We start from the raw sequence: 14,746 nt of genomic DNA on the forward strand, positions 1-14,746 counted from the left end.
AAGAAATGAAGTGCATAGGTCATTCATTGGACATTTCCTTTCCCTGGAATGGATCAAAGGTGACTCTGAGGTCTGAAGTTGGGTGACTGGGCTCATGGAGACGCCAGTTCAGAGGCAGGGAGGCGCAAGGCAGGGCCCGAATTTGAAGACACGGATTTCTGCACGCAGTCAGGCTCTCCCAGGGGACGTGCTCAGTGGGCACTTGGAGATGTAGAATGCAGCTGGTGGGAGAGGCCTGAAGTCCACGGAGGGTCCCCTCTTCCGAGAAGCCAGCCAGGGCCGCTGGGTTGCAGAGTCTGGGGGGTCTGGGTTGGGCGAGGGGGTAGGGCAGCTCGCCCACACCTGCACCTGGGGTGGGGGGGAACAGGGAGATGCCCGAGAGGCAGCACCATGGAGAGAAAGAAGGGTTGTTTGGGCATCTAACGAGCCGAGCAAACAGTCAGAGGAGCTCCCGGTGCAAAGTGGCCAGGCCGAGATGTAAATTCTGGGTGGGAGCTGATTGGCTGGAAGCTAGGGCTCCAGAGGACATGGAAGGTTTGAAGAGGGTGATGGAAAAGAGACCCTGGAAAATCCTCTGAGCCCTTCAGGAGTGGCTTTCAAGGTCTGTAGCTCTGGCCACGAGCCAGGGTAGGACCTTGTGCTAGTTCCTCAGAGTAGAAGTGCTGAGAGCAGAGTTTCAAGGAAGGAGAGGGGGAAATTCTCAGCACAGAATCAAGAATAATGGGAACAAATGAAACCAAATTATGCTCCGTATGGTATAAAGTCCCCCAATACCCTTTTTTCAATAGTCTTTCTATTGAGATATAATTTATGTATAATAAAATGTAGAGCTCTTAGGGATATAGTTGAATGAGTGTTGACAACACCTGTGTATATAACTACCTACACCACCACCCTGATTAAGATACAAAACATTTACATCACCCCAGAGACTCCCACCTGTGCACCCCACCCCTGCTCCCTCCCCAGACCCCTATGGTTCTGATTTCTATTGCCCTATATTCATTTTGTATACATGTATATATGTATCTTTTCTCTGCCATACACCAAGTGGTCTTTCCTCTCTTTGTGGGTGTCTATGTTGTGTTTATGTATTGCCGTGTGTGTGCGTGTGCATGTGCGTGTGTGTGTGTGTTCCTCTGGCCTCAGTACACTTGGCCTCTCTTTAACTCTCATCGTTGCTGGATCTAACTTTGTTCTACTGGTTTCCATCCTGGGGCCGGGTAGGGGAGTGTGTTGCACAGCTTATGAAGAGAGCAGCGCCTTAATGCCAGAAAGGACTGGAACACACATGCCAGTTCTGCTACTTAATAGCTAAGCAAATTTCAACAAAGTACTCAACATCTCTGAGCCCCATTTTCTGGGCTGGTCGGTGAGAATCCCATTCTTCCTTCTAGGTGCATGGTAGGCTTGCACTGTTGGTCCCCCTGGGATTAGGAGCGGTCACGATCTTGCGCTGGCCAGTGAGTTGAGAGTGGGAGCAGACATGTCATTCCTGGGGAGAAGCGTGTAAGACAGTCGCCGTCTTGCCTTTTCCCTGAAAGATGACAGAGTCGTCTGGTCCCTGAGTGAGGAGCACAGTTCCCACCAACCCGAGTCACACGTGGCATCACCATGTTGTTTGCAGTCATTAGGATTTGGGGGTTATTTATTGCTCGGCGTGAATTCGCCCATCCTGGCTGATGCTTCCCAGTACGCATAGTGAGATGGTAAGATTTACCGCCACGGTTGGTGTGGGAATTATCAGTGCCCAGTGGCTCTTACTACTCTCATCCCGTCCTCACGGCTCATAGCAGACCCTCCACCCGCACCTCACACGCGGCTCCCTCTCGCCCATGGCGCTCCAGCCAGATTCCCTTCCCCACCCTGCCACTTTCCCTCTTTTACTGTGGAACACTGGCTCCATTGTGTTCAGACTCTCTAGATTGTTCCGCATTTTTTTCCTCCAACTGGAAACAGAATTTTAGAGCTGAAAGGGACCTCCCCTCTCTAAGAATCTGCAGAAACAAGCCTTCAACCTCACTCTCCAGCCACCAAGCATCCACAGACACCGTGACGTCCTAGACGCCATCAGTACCAGTTCTGTTCCTCCCTGAGAGCTGTCATAGACACTGTCTTCTCCGGCTGTCAGCGTCCATCTCCTAAGGACGCCTGATCACCTCTGGCCCCAAGGAGCCTGTGGTCACTCGGCTGTCCCCACACTCAGCTCGGACACCTCCCTTCCTGCACCCTCCACGGTTCATGCTAGCACTGCTTCCTACCCATGAACCTACATCTTCTTCTCCTTTCTTTTCCCTTCTAACCATCTCCACCCCTACCTCAACAGTTTGTTGAAACACCAAGCAGTCACAGCCCCCTGGGGAGCCTCAGCAGACGAGACCACTTGTCTTCTCTTGTTCCTGGCTAACGGCCAGTTATGCAGGAAAACAGTGAACGGTACAGACCTGCGACTCCATGCTGTGTGTGTTGCCTGAAACTGAAATAAGTGACTTTTCCGGAGCAGCTGGCATTCGTGTGCACACTTACTTCTCAGAAACCCCTCCTCCCATGGCCTCTGGTTCTCTTCCTGGCCGCACTTCACCTCTCTCTTCAACGGTTCACCGTTCTCTGTCCACTCATTTAGCTGGCCATCCCCAGCGTTTTGTCCTTGGGACTCTTTTTTTTTAAAATAAAATTATTATTATTTTTTAATTTATTTTTGGCTGTGTTGGGTCTTCGTTGCTGCACACGGGCTTTCTCCAGTTGCAGCGAGCGGGGGCTACTCTTTGTTGCAGTGCGCAGGCTTCTCATTGCGGTGGCTTCTCTTGTTGCAGAGCACGGGCTCTAGGCGTGCGGGCTTCAGTAGTTGTGGCACGTGGGCTCAGTAGTTGTGGCTCGCGGGCTCCAGAGTGCAGGCTCAGTAGTTGTGGCTCACAGGCTTACTTACTCCGCGGCATGTGGGATCTTCCTGGAGTAGGGATCGAACCTGTGTCCCCTGCATTGGCAGGTAGATTCTTTTTTCTTTTTTTTAATAAATTTTATTTATTTATTTATTTATTTTTTGCTGCATTGGGTCTTCGTTGCTGCGCGCGGGCTTTCTCTAGTTGCGGCGAGCGGGAGCCACTCTTCGTTGTGGTGCACAGGCTTCTCATTGCAGTGGCTTCCCCTGTTGAGGAGCACAGGCTCTAGGTGTGCGGGCTTCAGTAGTTGTGGCACACGGGCTCAGTAGTTGTGGCTCACGGGCTCCAGAGCGCAGGCTCAGCAGTTGTGGCACATGGGCTTAGTTGCTCCGCGGCATGTGGGATCCTCCTGGGCCAGGGCTCGAACCCACGTCCCCTGCATTGGCAGGCGGACTCTCAACCACTGCACCACCAGGGAAACCCTGGCAGGTAGATTCTTAAACACTGCGCCACAAGGGAAGTCCCGGGACTCTTTTGTCTACACTCTTTCTCCCAAGGAATCTCATCTACCCTATGGCTCCTACTACCATTTAAGTGCAGATGACACCCAATGACCAGCGCCAGCTTCTCTTTAGACAGAGCTCTAGAAGTAGCTATGCGGAGTCCCATTAGACCTAGGGACACCTTAAACTGAACACAGCCTCAAGCAAATAACTTTTCTCCTCCGACCCCAAATCTGTGCCATCCCTTCTATTTTGAGCTGGCTTAACGGCACTACCGTGTACCTGTCTCCCGACTTAGAAACCTCAGTGTTTTTCTCACCTGCTTCCTCTAGACCCCTACAAACAGGTGCCAAATCTTGATGCTTCTAATTTTGAAGCAACATTTTATTCTGTCTCTCCCAAACTCTATGCCACTTAAAATAGGCTCAGCATATCTTCTTTGGACTGTTTTTGCAACCCGGTCTGTAATCTGTTGTCCTGATAACATTTTCCCCCATCCACGTTCTCTAGCTTGCCACTGTGGTTACAGAAAACAAAGCTAGTCAGGTCTCAGTGTAAATGCTTCCGGAGGCTCTGTAAGCCCAGAGGGAAAAATTCCAACTATGTTGTTTGGCTACAAAGCTCTTAACCTCCTGGCCCATCTTCACCTTGATTCGTTTCGTGCATTCACATGCTAGGTTCCTGTCCCTCCCAGGCCCACTGCTTCCAGCACAGACGGTGCACTTTCCATATATATTTTGTTTCGAACTGTCCCCTTTCCTCCTCTCTACGCCTATTCACTTGAAAACTTCCTATATCGGTTAAAACCAAGTTTAAGCATCAAGTACTTGGCGAAGCCTTCCCCAATTCTTCCAATTCCTCCACTGCTGTTCTGCTCCTTTGGCTCCCAGGGCACTTTAGATTTGCTGCAGACTACAATGTGCCTCTTCATTCTTCTATTCACATGTTTGTCTCTCACCCTAGATAGACTGTAAGCATCTGATGGTCAGAGAACTGCATAAAAGTTGTTTAATAAATGTTGATATGTGAACGCAAAGTTGTTTTTGGTACCAGTCTCTTCTTTTCTTTTCTGTTCTTCTTACTACATCTGTAAAAGGCAATCAACCTGAAGTTAGATTTTTCATGCCTCTGGGCTCACCGGCTAGAGCAGGGCTGTTCAATCATATAGCCACCAGCCACATGTGGCCACTGAACCCCTGAAGTACAGCTAGTCCAAGTTGAAAGGAGCTGTAAGTGTAGAATACACACTGGATTTTGAAGACAATATGAAAGAGAATGTAAAAATATCTCACTAATAATTTTTTAAATTACTCACATGTTGAAATGATAGTATTTTGGATACACTGGAATAAATAAAATTAAAGTTAATGTCTCCTCTATCTTTAAAGTGGCTACTAGAATATTTGAAAGTACATATGTGGCATGCATCATGTTTCTATTAGACATTTCTGTACCCCTTCAATCCCTCATGTAGATCATTTCTTGGTGGTAAGCCTGTCTTTTTTTTCTTCTTTCTTTTCTGAATCCTTGCAGTGGGGGAATTTTCTGGGGGAAAGACACTAAAAAATAATGTTTGTTAACTGGTTACTGCTGGACTGACTTTCCCAAAACACCCTCCCCCCTTTTCCTCCATGCTACTCTCCTAGGTGAAGAATCTATAGGTTTTCTATTGTGAGGCCAGATTGCTTTGTCTGGTGTGGTAAGCCTCCTTCAATCCTGCTGCACTTGACTTAGCCGGCCTCATCTCTCACTTATCCTAAGTAGCACCCTGTCCTCGCATCTGTTTTCCAAGCTACTTGAAGTCTTCGTGTTTCTGCGTCTGCTGGTCTTGCACAGAATCTCCCTCCCTGGCCCCCTTCTAAATCAAGCCAGCCTTCAAGACATGGCTCCTAACTTCCACCTCCTACAGGAGTGTTTTTCTGTTTATTGGCACTCACCCTGATGTCCTCCTAGTTACTATTTGTTAGAGCCATGCAGTTTAAGCTGTAATTTGTTCATTTACTCGGCATCCGCACTGCCATCACCATTCAGTGTAATTCCACAAACATTTTTCTGTGCCAGAAATGGGGCTAGGTGAGCACTGGGGCGGGGTGGGGGGAGGTGGTGTCACCTTTCTGCAGGGCCTGGGCTAGGAATTGGCCCTATAACGCACAGATTCCTGCCCAGGGCCTTTCTTAGCGTCTGCCCCACCACAGGCAAGACCCATGTTTATTCTGATTCCATAAGCCCCATGTTAGAAATTGCTAATAAGCCACAACACGCCAAAACATTCACCCTCCCTCACCCAGGGTTCATATCCCACGGGCCTGAACTGGGCAGCTATGGGCTCCAATCAAGAGTGTCTTCTTTCCCTAGTGTTCTTCTTCTTGCACTAAAGGTCACTGTTGATCCAGCTTCTCCTTAAAGCGACACGGCCCAGGGCCCTTGGTTCCACGGCCACGCTCCCTCCCCTCCTTGTGGGAGGAAGGCCTTACTGCTTTGGGTCTGAACCTCAGCTCCTGCAAGCAGCAGCTCGTAACCTGGCCACGTGCCCTCACTCCTCCGGGCCTCACGGTCCTCCTCTGCACCACGAGGAAAACACTATCAAGAGGGCTGTTAAAAGGATTAGACGACTTAACAGTTCGCGGTGTGGGACTCGAGGGACATTGTTCCAGCTAATGGTTAAGAACTCTCCAGACAACAGGGGCTTCTTAGACAATGGGTAGATTTCCAGGATGTCCGGCCCCCTTCCGAGAAGGAGGGAAATAAACAAAATGTAAAAAAGGTATCTGTCAAAGAACCAATCAGGAAGCCTGGGACAGGTTCCCTCTCTGGTCCGAACAGAAGCTAAGAACCTATCATTAAAAATCACAATTGAATCCACACTTCGCATAACAGGAAATTGAGACCTATAAAAATGCATGTTCACGCCCTGGGGGGGTTCCTTCTTCGGCCTCCTGCGTGAGGACCAAGGAACCCCGGTGCACGGGCCTTCAATAAACCTCTTGCGTTTTGCATCGGCTTCCGACTCTTGTTGTTTCCTGGGCGAGTCGAAACTCCTAGGAGACCGCGAAGGTCTAACATTTGGGGGCTCGTCCGGGATTCCACTCGCCCCGGACCACGAGAACATCGGGAGTTGGAGGTACCAGGTAAGCTCGAGCTTGATTGTCTGTTTGTCCCTTGTTCTTTGTGGGCCATTATCGGAGGAAAGCCGTAAGGATCGGCTTATTATGGAATCTGTATCGGACCTCTGGCCAGGCAGACGTGCTAATAGCCGGCGTCCATGAGCCCTAGGGGACGCCCTGGTGGCTCATCTGGAAGGAGAGGCAAACTCTGTCTCCCCTTCACTCGGTTTCGGCAGTTCCCTTTGTGATAACTGCCATCTGAAGAGGTTTCGGTTTTTGAAGCGAGCTCGCGGCGGCCCATATGTATATGTGTTTCTTGGAGTTTTAACTGTTTCTGTATTGTGGTCTATTCTTCTTCTCTGACGGACGACAATGGGACAAACTATGACGACTCCTCTTTCCCTTACCCTAAGCCATTGGACCGAAGTTCGGGCCAGAGCCCATAATTTTTCGGTAGAGGTAAAGAAAGGAAAGTGGCAGACTTTGTGTGCCTCTGAATGGCCAACATTTCAGATAGGATGGCCCCCTGAAGGATCCTTTTTATTAGACAAGATTAGGCTGCTGAAGTCTAAGATATTCAATATAGGACCCCACGGACATCCAGACCAAGTACCATATGTCTTGGTCTGGGAAGATTTAATTCTCTCCCCACCTCCGTGGGTCCGGCCCTTTGTTTCCTCAACAGGTACGTCCGCGCACACATCAGCAGCGTCGGAGATATTAGCCCTAAAGAAAAACCCCAACACGGAGAAGCTACCCGACGCCCCGGATCCACCGAAGGCGATTTATCCTGACCTGCAGTCCGATTTGCTTCTTTTGGATTCCCCACCCCCTTATCCTCCGGCCCCAAATCCCCTACCACCTAGAGGACCCCCAGCTCCACTGCCCTCGGCACCAAGGGGACCATCCATGATGAAAGAAGAAAGGGGTCCCTCAGCGGGCACTAGGAGCCGGAGGGCTATCTCCCCGGACTCCACTGCCCTACCTCTTAGAAAATATGGCCCCCCCGATGGCCAAGGGAATAGACCTCTCCAATATTGGCCCTTTTCCTCTGCAGATCTTTATAATTGGAAAATGCATAACCCAACTTTTTCCGAAAATCCACAGGCCCTTACCGCTTTAATAGAATCTCTTGTTTTCTCCCACCAGCCCACATGTGATGATTGTCAGCAGCTGCTTCAGACTCTCCTAACGACTGAGGAGAGACAACGGGTTCTTTTGGAAGCCAGAAAAAATGTATTAGGCGCCAGTGGGCAACCTACCCAGCTGCCTAACGAGATTGATGCTGGTTTCCCACTCGTCAGGCCAAACTGGGATTTCAATGCCCCGGAAGGTAGGGAGCGCCTGAAAATGTATCACCAGGCTCTGGTGGCGGGTCTCCATGGAGCGGCCAGACGGCCCACTAATTTGGCTAAGGTAAGGGAAGTAACTCAGGGGCCCCAGGAATCGCCAACTGTGTTCCTGGAACGTTTAATGGAAGCCTTTAGACGCTTTACCCCTTATGATCCAACTTCGGAGGGACATAGGGCTACTATAGCAATGGCTTTCATTGATCAAGCGGCCCCTGATATTAGGAAGAAATTACAGAGGCTAGGTGGCTTGCAGGGATTTTCGCTTCAGGAGTTAGTAAAAGAGGCAGATAAAGTATATAACAAAAGAGAAACAGAGAAAGAGAAGGAAGAAAGAAAGCAGAAAGAGCAGGAAGCCCGTGAAAGAAGACGAGATAAGAGACAAGAGAGGAATTTAAGTAAGATACTGGCCACTGTAGTCAGAGGAGGAAATATAGGGGATAGAAATAGGCAGGAAGGGCGAACGGCAGACAGAAGGCGGCCATTAGACAAGGACCAATGTGCCTACTGTAAAGAAAAAGGACATTGGGCGAGAGAATGCCCTAAGAAAAAGAGTGGAGGAAGGCCAACCAGAAACAAAATCTTAACATTGGAAGAAGAAGACTAGGAAAGTCAGGGCTCGAACCCTCTCCCCGAGCCCCGGGTAACTCTTAAAGTGGAGGGGGAACCTGTTCAATTTTTGGTAGATACCGGAGCCCAGCACTCCGTCCTTCTCCACTCAAAAGGTCCTATCTCAGCTAAAAGGTCATGGGTACAAGGAGCCACTGGGAATAAACAATATTCATGGACCACACGAAGGACAGTAGATCTTGGGATTGGACGAGTAACCCATTCATTTTTGATTATTCCGGAATGCCCCTATCCTTTGCTGGGAAGAGACTTGCTCTCCAAAGTGGGGGCTCAAATTCACTTCCAACCAGAAGGTCCCACCATAACTGACAGTAAGGGAAGATTACTCCAAATATTGACTATGAGATTGGAAGATAAATATAAATTATATGAAAAACCTTCATCTCTACAGGTTAATGTCACAGATTGGGTAACTCGGTTCCCGCAAGCCTGGACAGAAACCGCTGGTATGGGGATGGCTAAAAATCGGCCCCCAGTACTAGTGGAACTCAAGGCAACTGCCACCCCAATAACGGTTCGTCAATACCCCATAAGTAAGGAAGCCAAAGACGGCATCCGTCCTCACATACAGAGGTTGCTGGAATTGGGCATTCTGGTAAGATGTCAATCCGCGTGGAATACCCCTCTTTTGCCAGTTAAGAAACCGGGAACTAATGATTACCGACCAGTGCAAGACCTGCGTGAAGTAAATAAACGAGTGGCGGACCTCCACCCCACAGTACCAAATCCTTATAATCTCTTAAGCACTCTTCCACCCCAACATACATGGTATACTGTTTTGGACCTTAAAGATGCTTTTTTCTGTCTAAGACTTTCTCCCCTCAGCCAGCCCTACTTTGCCTTCGAATGGAAGGACCCAGCATCAGGAATATCTGGCCAACTGACATGGACTCGTTTACCTCAGGGATTTAAGAACTCCCCTACCATCTTCGATGAAGCTCTTCATCAGGACTTAGCGTTATATAGAGAATCAAATCCACAGGTAACGCTACTTCAATATGTTGATGACATCTTATTAGCTGCTGAAACCCAGGAAGATTGTATCAAGGGAACTGAAAAACTGTTAACAGAGCTCGGAACCCTGGGATATAGAGCTTCAGCCAAGAAAGCACAAATATGCCAACAACAGGTCAGTTACCTGGGGTACCTGTTAAAAGGGGGGCAAAGATGGCTCACGGAGAGCAGAAAGGATACGGTAACCCAAATTCCGGCTCCCAAAAACGCCAGGCAGGTTAGAGAATTTTTGGGGACGGCCGGATTCTGTAGACTATGGATTCCAGGGTTTGCCGAGCTGGCAGCCCCATTGTACCCCCTAACCAAAAACAGCACTCCTTTCGTTTGGGGCGATAAGAAACAACGGGCTTTTGACCAAATCAAACGAGCTTTACTTTCAGCTCCAGCCCTAGGACTGCCAGATGTAACCAAACCTTTTCATTTATATGTGGCCGAAAATAAGGGCATAGCAAAAGGAGTATTGACTCAGAAATTGGGTCCCTGGAATCGCCCAGTTGCTTATTTGTCAAAAAAATTGGACCCTGTGGCATCAGGATGGCCCACCTGTTTAAAGATAATCGCTGCAGTAGCCGTTCTGGTCAAAGAGGCTGACAAACTAACTTTAGGACAAAATCTAACGATAACAGCTCCTCATGCCCTGGAGAATGTAATCCGTCAACCACCGGATAGGTGGCTAACTAATGCCAGGATGACCCATTACCAAGCCCTGTTGCTAAACTCAGATCGCATCAAGTTTGCTCCAGCCACAGGACTCAATCCAGCTACCTTGCTACCTGATCCCGATTTAGAAGGCTCCACCATCATCCATGATTGTCAGGAAGTGTTGGCTGCAGCACACGGTAGTAGACCAGATCTGACGGACCTACCCCTTCCTGATGCTGATTTTACTTGGTTTACTGATGGGAGCAGTTTCCTGGAAGGAGGTAAGCGTCGGGCTGGGGCAGCCGTGGTAGACGGAAAACAAGTCATTTGGGCAGCTGCGCTACCACAAGGGACCTCAGCCCAACGAGCTGAATTAATTGCCATGACAAGGGCATTGGAGATGGCAGAGAATAAAAAGGTAAACATCTACACGGACAGTAGATATGCATTTGCTACCGCTCATATCCACGGTGCCATCTACCAACAGAGAGGGTTGCTAACCTCAAGTGGCAGAGAAATTAAAAACAAAGACGAAATTGTGGCTCTATTGGTTGCACTTATGCTTCCCACTAAAGTTAGCATCATTCACTGCCCTGGACACCAGAAAGACAATACCCCAATAACTAGGGGTAACAACATGGCTGACAAGGTGGCCCGAGAAATGGCATCGGGAAAAGTCATTTTAGGACTGTCAGATAAAGTTCCTGAAAAACCAGACAGCGACAAAGAAATCATCCCGACCACAACCAAAGGAACTTTGTCCCCTCAGCAAGCAGAATCCATGTTACAACAGATTCATAGATGGACACATCTGGGGACTAAAAAAATGATATCCCTGTTACATAAAACCAGGTACGGAACCCCTGGATTGACAAAATTAGCTGAACAAATTGTACAGGAATGTGTTCCATGTCAACAGGTAAATACTCACAAGGGAAAACTTGAAACTGGAAAAAGGCTCAGGGGAGACCGCCCCGGAACTTACTGGGAGGTGGACTTTACCAAAGTACGTCCTGGAAGGTACGGTAATAAATACCTTCTAGTTTTTGTAGACACTTTTTCAGGATGGATAGAAGCCTTCCCAACGAAGAAAGAAACAGCTGCTGTGGGAGCCAAGAAGATCCTAGAAGAAATTTTTCCTCGATTTGGGGCGCCAAAGGTAATAGGGTCCGACAACGGTCCAGCCTTCGTCGCCCAGGTAAGTCAGGATGTGGCCAGATATTTGGGGACTGATTGGAAATTACATTGTGCATATAGACCCCAGAGTTCAGGTCAGGTAGAAAAAATGAATAGAACTCTAAAAGAGACCCTAACCAAATTGTCCTTGGAGACTGGCGGTACAGATTGGACGGTGCTCCTTCCTTTAGCCCTGTTCCGGGTTAGGAATACACCTTCCCGGTACCATCTTACTCCTTTTGAGGTGCTATACGGGGCCCCACCTCTCCTTCTCACCTTAGGAGAAGAAATAAAACCAGACTGTCAAAATAACACTGACTTGTATGCTAGGCTATTGGGACTCCAACTGGTCCAAAAGGAGATATGGTCCCAACTCGCCGAGGCCTACCAACCGGGAACACCAGGAGAAACTCATCCTTTCCAAGTCGGAGACTCCGTATACGTCCGTCGGCATCGAACCCAGACGTTGGAACCTCGATGGAAAGGACCATACACCGTCCTCCTAACCACCCCAACGGCCATAAAAGTGGACGGCATCGCTGCCTGGATCCATGCTTCACACGTGAAAGCTGCACCAGCGGCGGCATCATCAGGATGGCAGGCCCAAAGAACCGACAACCCGCTCAAACTCAAGCTTCTACGAACCTAAGACTTATAATTTTGGTTTTACTGCCTTTACTGACTGTAAGTGATTTTAGCCCTCACCTGCCCCAACGTCTAACTTGGCAGGTAATTTCTCAAACTGGAGATATAACCTGGTCCATTAGCCATACTGCCCCTCCCTGGACCTGGTGGCCAGACCTTTTTCCTGATGTCTGTAAACTGGCCATAGGAGCTCCCTATTGGGATCTAGAGAGTTATTATGATCAGCATAATGCTCCGTCCCAACTTCTAACTAAAGCTGATTACTCCGGAGAGGGTTGTAAAAACCAGGTCCGAAGAAGTTGGCCCAAAACCCTCTCCTTCTATGTATGCCCCGGGTTCCATCGCCCCCGATCCCTGAATTATAAATGTGGGGGAACTGAACATTTTTATTGCCAAAACTGGGGATGTGAAACCACAGGAGATACTTATTGGAGACCCACCTCAACTTGGGATTTTATTACAGTAACAGCCAACTATACTCATACTTCTTATAGGGGTCCCCAACCCGTCGCCCCCGAATGTTCAGGATGGTGCCACCCCCTCAAAATTTCCTTTAGTAATCCTGGAAAAAGAGATAAAGAATGGGTAAATGGCCATTCATGGGGCATTAGATTTTACAAGAATGGATATGATTTGGGAATATTCATGACCCTTAAGCTAAAAATTGAGACTCCCGCTCCTGTGTCGATAGGCCCAAACCCTGTACTTGGCCCCCCCCTGTTACCCCCAGCCCCTAAAAATAACGGGACCTCTGGGCTGAAAGAGACAACGATTAAGCCCGGAACCCCCCAGGATAGAATGCTTTCTTTGGTGCAGGCAGCTTTTACGGTCCTTAATGCTACGAACCCGGAGGCTACAAAATCATGTTGGCTCTGTTATGCTGCCCCTCCCCCTTATTATGATGCTATAGGATATAGTTCTAATTATACTAATGTCAGCTCCCCGGACCATTGTCGATGGAAACAGGAAGGGAACAGTAAATTAACTCTGTCTTCGGTTTCTGGAAATGGTACTTGTATAGGAACACCTCCCCAGTCCCATCGACACCTTTGTCATGATTTCAGCCTCCCTTCAGGCTCGGGATATCTTGTACCTCCCCAAGATGGATGATGGGCATGTAACACGGGGCTAACCCCTTGTGTCTCTCTAGAGGTTCTCAACAATTCAGCTGATTTTTGTGTGCTAGTGCAATTAGTTCCTAGACTTATCTATCATTCAGATTCGTCCTTCTTAGATGAATACGAGGGAAAAACAAGAAGGAAGAGAGAACCTATAACCCTCACGTTGGCCGTCCTCCTAGGACTAGGAATAACTGCTGGGATAGGAACGGGAACCACAGCCCTCATACAACAACCCCAATATTATGCAAGTTTAAGACAGGCTGTAGATATTGACCTTCGAGCATTAGAAAGTTCCATAACTCAACTAAAAGAATCACTCACCTCACTTTTAGAAATGGTGTTGCAGAATAGAAGAGGCCTAAATTTGCTGTTTCTTAAGGAAGGGGGATTATGCGCCGCTCTAAAAGAAGAATGTTGCTTTTATATTGATCATTCAGGAACCATTACCAAAACCATGGATAAACTAAGGGAACGCTTAGATAAAAGGCAAAGGGAGAGAGAAAACGAAAAAGGATGGTTTCAATCATGGTTTGATAAATCCCCCTGGTTTACCACCTTAATCTCTACTCTGTTGGGACCTCTTATTTTATTGTTGATTTTAACTTTTGGACCATGCATTCTAAATCGCTTGATAGCATTTATTAGAGAACGTATCAGTACTGTACAAGTTCTAATGCTAAGACAACAGTACCAAAGTTTACGAACAGAAGATTGAAATTCCATGATTGGAATCAATAGTCACAAGAAAAAGGGGGAAATGTGGGACTCGAGGGACATTGTTCCAGCTAATGGTTAAGAACTCTCCAGACAATAGGGGCTTCTTAGACAATGGGTAAATTTCCAGGATGTCCGGCCCCCTTCCGAGAAGGAGGGAAATAAACAAAATGTAAAAAAGGTATCTGTCAAAGAACCAGTCAGGAAGCCTGGGACAGGTTCCCTCTCTGGTCCGAACAGAAGCTAAGAACCTATCATTAAAAATCACAATTGAATCCACACTTTGCATAACAGGAAATTGAGACCTATAAAAATGCATGTTCACGCCCTAGGGGGGGTTCCTTCTTCGGCCTCCTGCGTGAGGACCAAGGAACCCCGGTGCACCGGCCTTCAATAAACCTCTTGCGTTTTGCATCGGCTTCCGACTCTTGTTGTTTCCTGGGCGAGTCGAAACTCCTAGGAGACCGCGAAGGTCTAACATTGGCACAGAATGATCATCAATCAACGCTGGCCCTCAATACACGTCACATCCCCTACAATGTAAGAGGCGGTTTTGTCTATTTGATTCCATGCGGGTCTCTAGCTTCTAGGCCGGTGCCTGTTTCCAAAGTGCCCGTGAAGAAACGTTGAATGCATGAAAGAATCCACCCGATCACTTATTATTTCTGCCTTTCCAATGTCGTGCCGCAAGAGCAGAGGCAAGGAAGCACATGGAAAGGTCTTCCTTTAGCGGGTCGGACCCGAGGCCCCCAGCGATAACCGTATCTGCAAAGCGGGGAAGCCCATCGCGGGCAGCGCGCTGCGTCTTCCCGGAACAACGTGGGCGCAGGGCCGGAACGAAAGCGCCCGTCTGGCCCGTTTCCCGGGAGGCCCGGCGCATGCGCAGAGCGCCGGCGCCCGTTCCTTCCTTCCGGCGGCGCCGCCCGGAAGCCTCGGCCCCGACTCCTCCCCCTCGCCGGCTCGGCTGTG

At 48.6% G+C, this 14,746-nt stretch overlaps 1 protein-coding gene across 1 annotated transcript in view; it reads left to right on the forward strand.

The window, feature by feature from the left end:
- SDHAF4 (succinate dehydrogenase complex assembly factor 4) overlaps positions 1 to 8,987 on the forward strand; it is a 63,399-nt gene extending 54,412 nt beyond the window's left edge. The window contains exon 5 of the transcript XR_014297625.1: positions 7,636 to 8,987. The gene's annotated coding sequence lies outside the window, so the exon portion shown is untranslated. The remainder of the gene's footprint in view (positions 1 to 7,635) is intronic.
- The last annotated feature ends 5,759 nt before the right edge of the window (positions 8,988 to 14,746 follow it).

Source organism: Grampus griseus (assembly GCF_964374135.1).
Source record: "Grampus griseus genome assembly, chromosome: 13".
Classification (NCBI taxonomy): domain Eukaryota; kingdom Metazoa; phylum Chordata; class Mammalia; order Artiodactyla; family Delphinidae; genus Grampus; species Grampus griseus.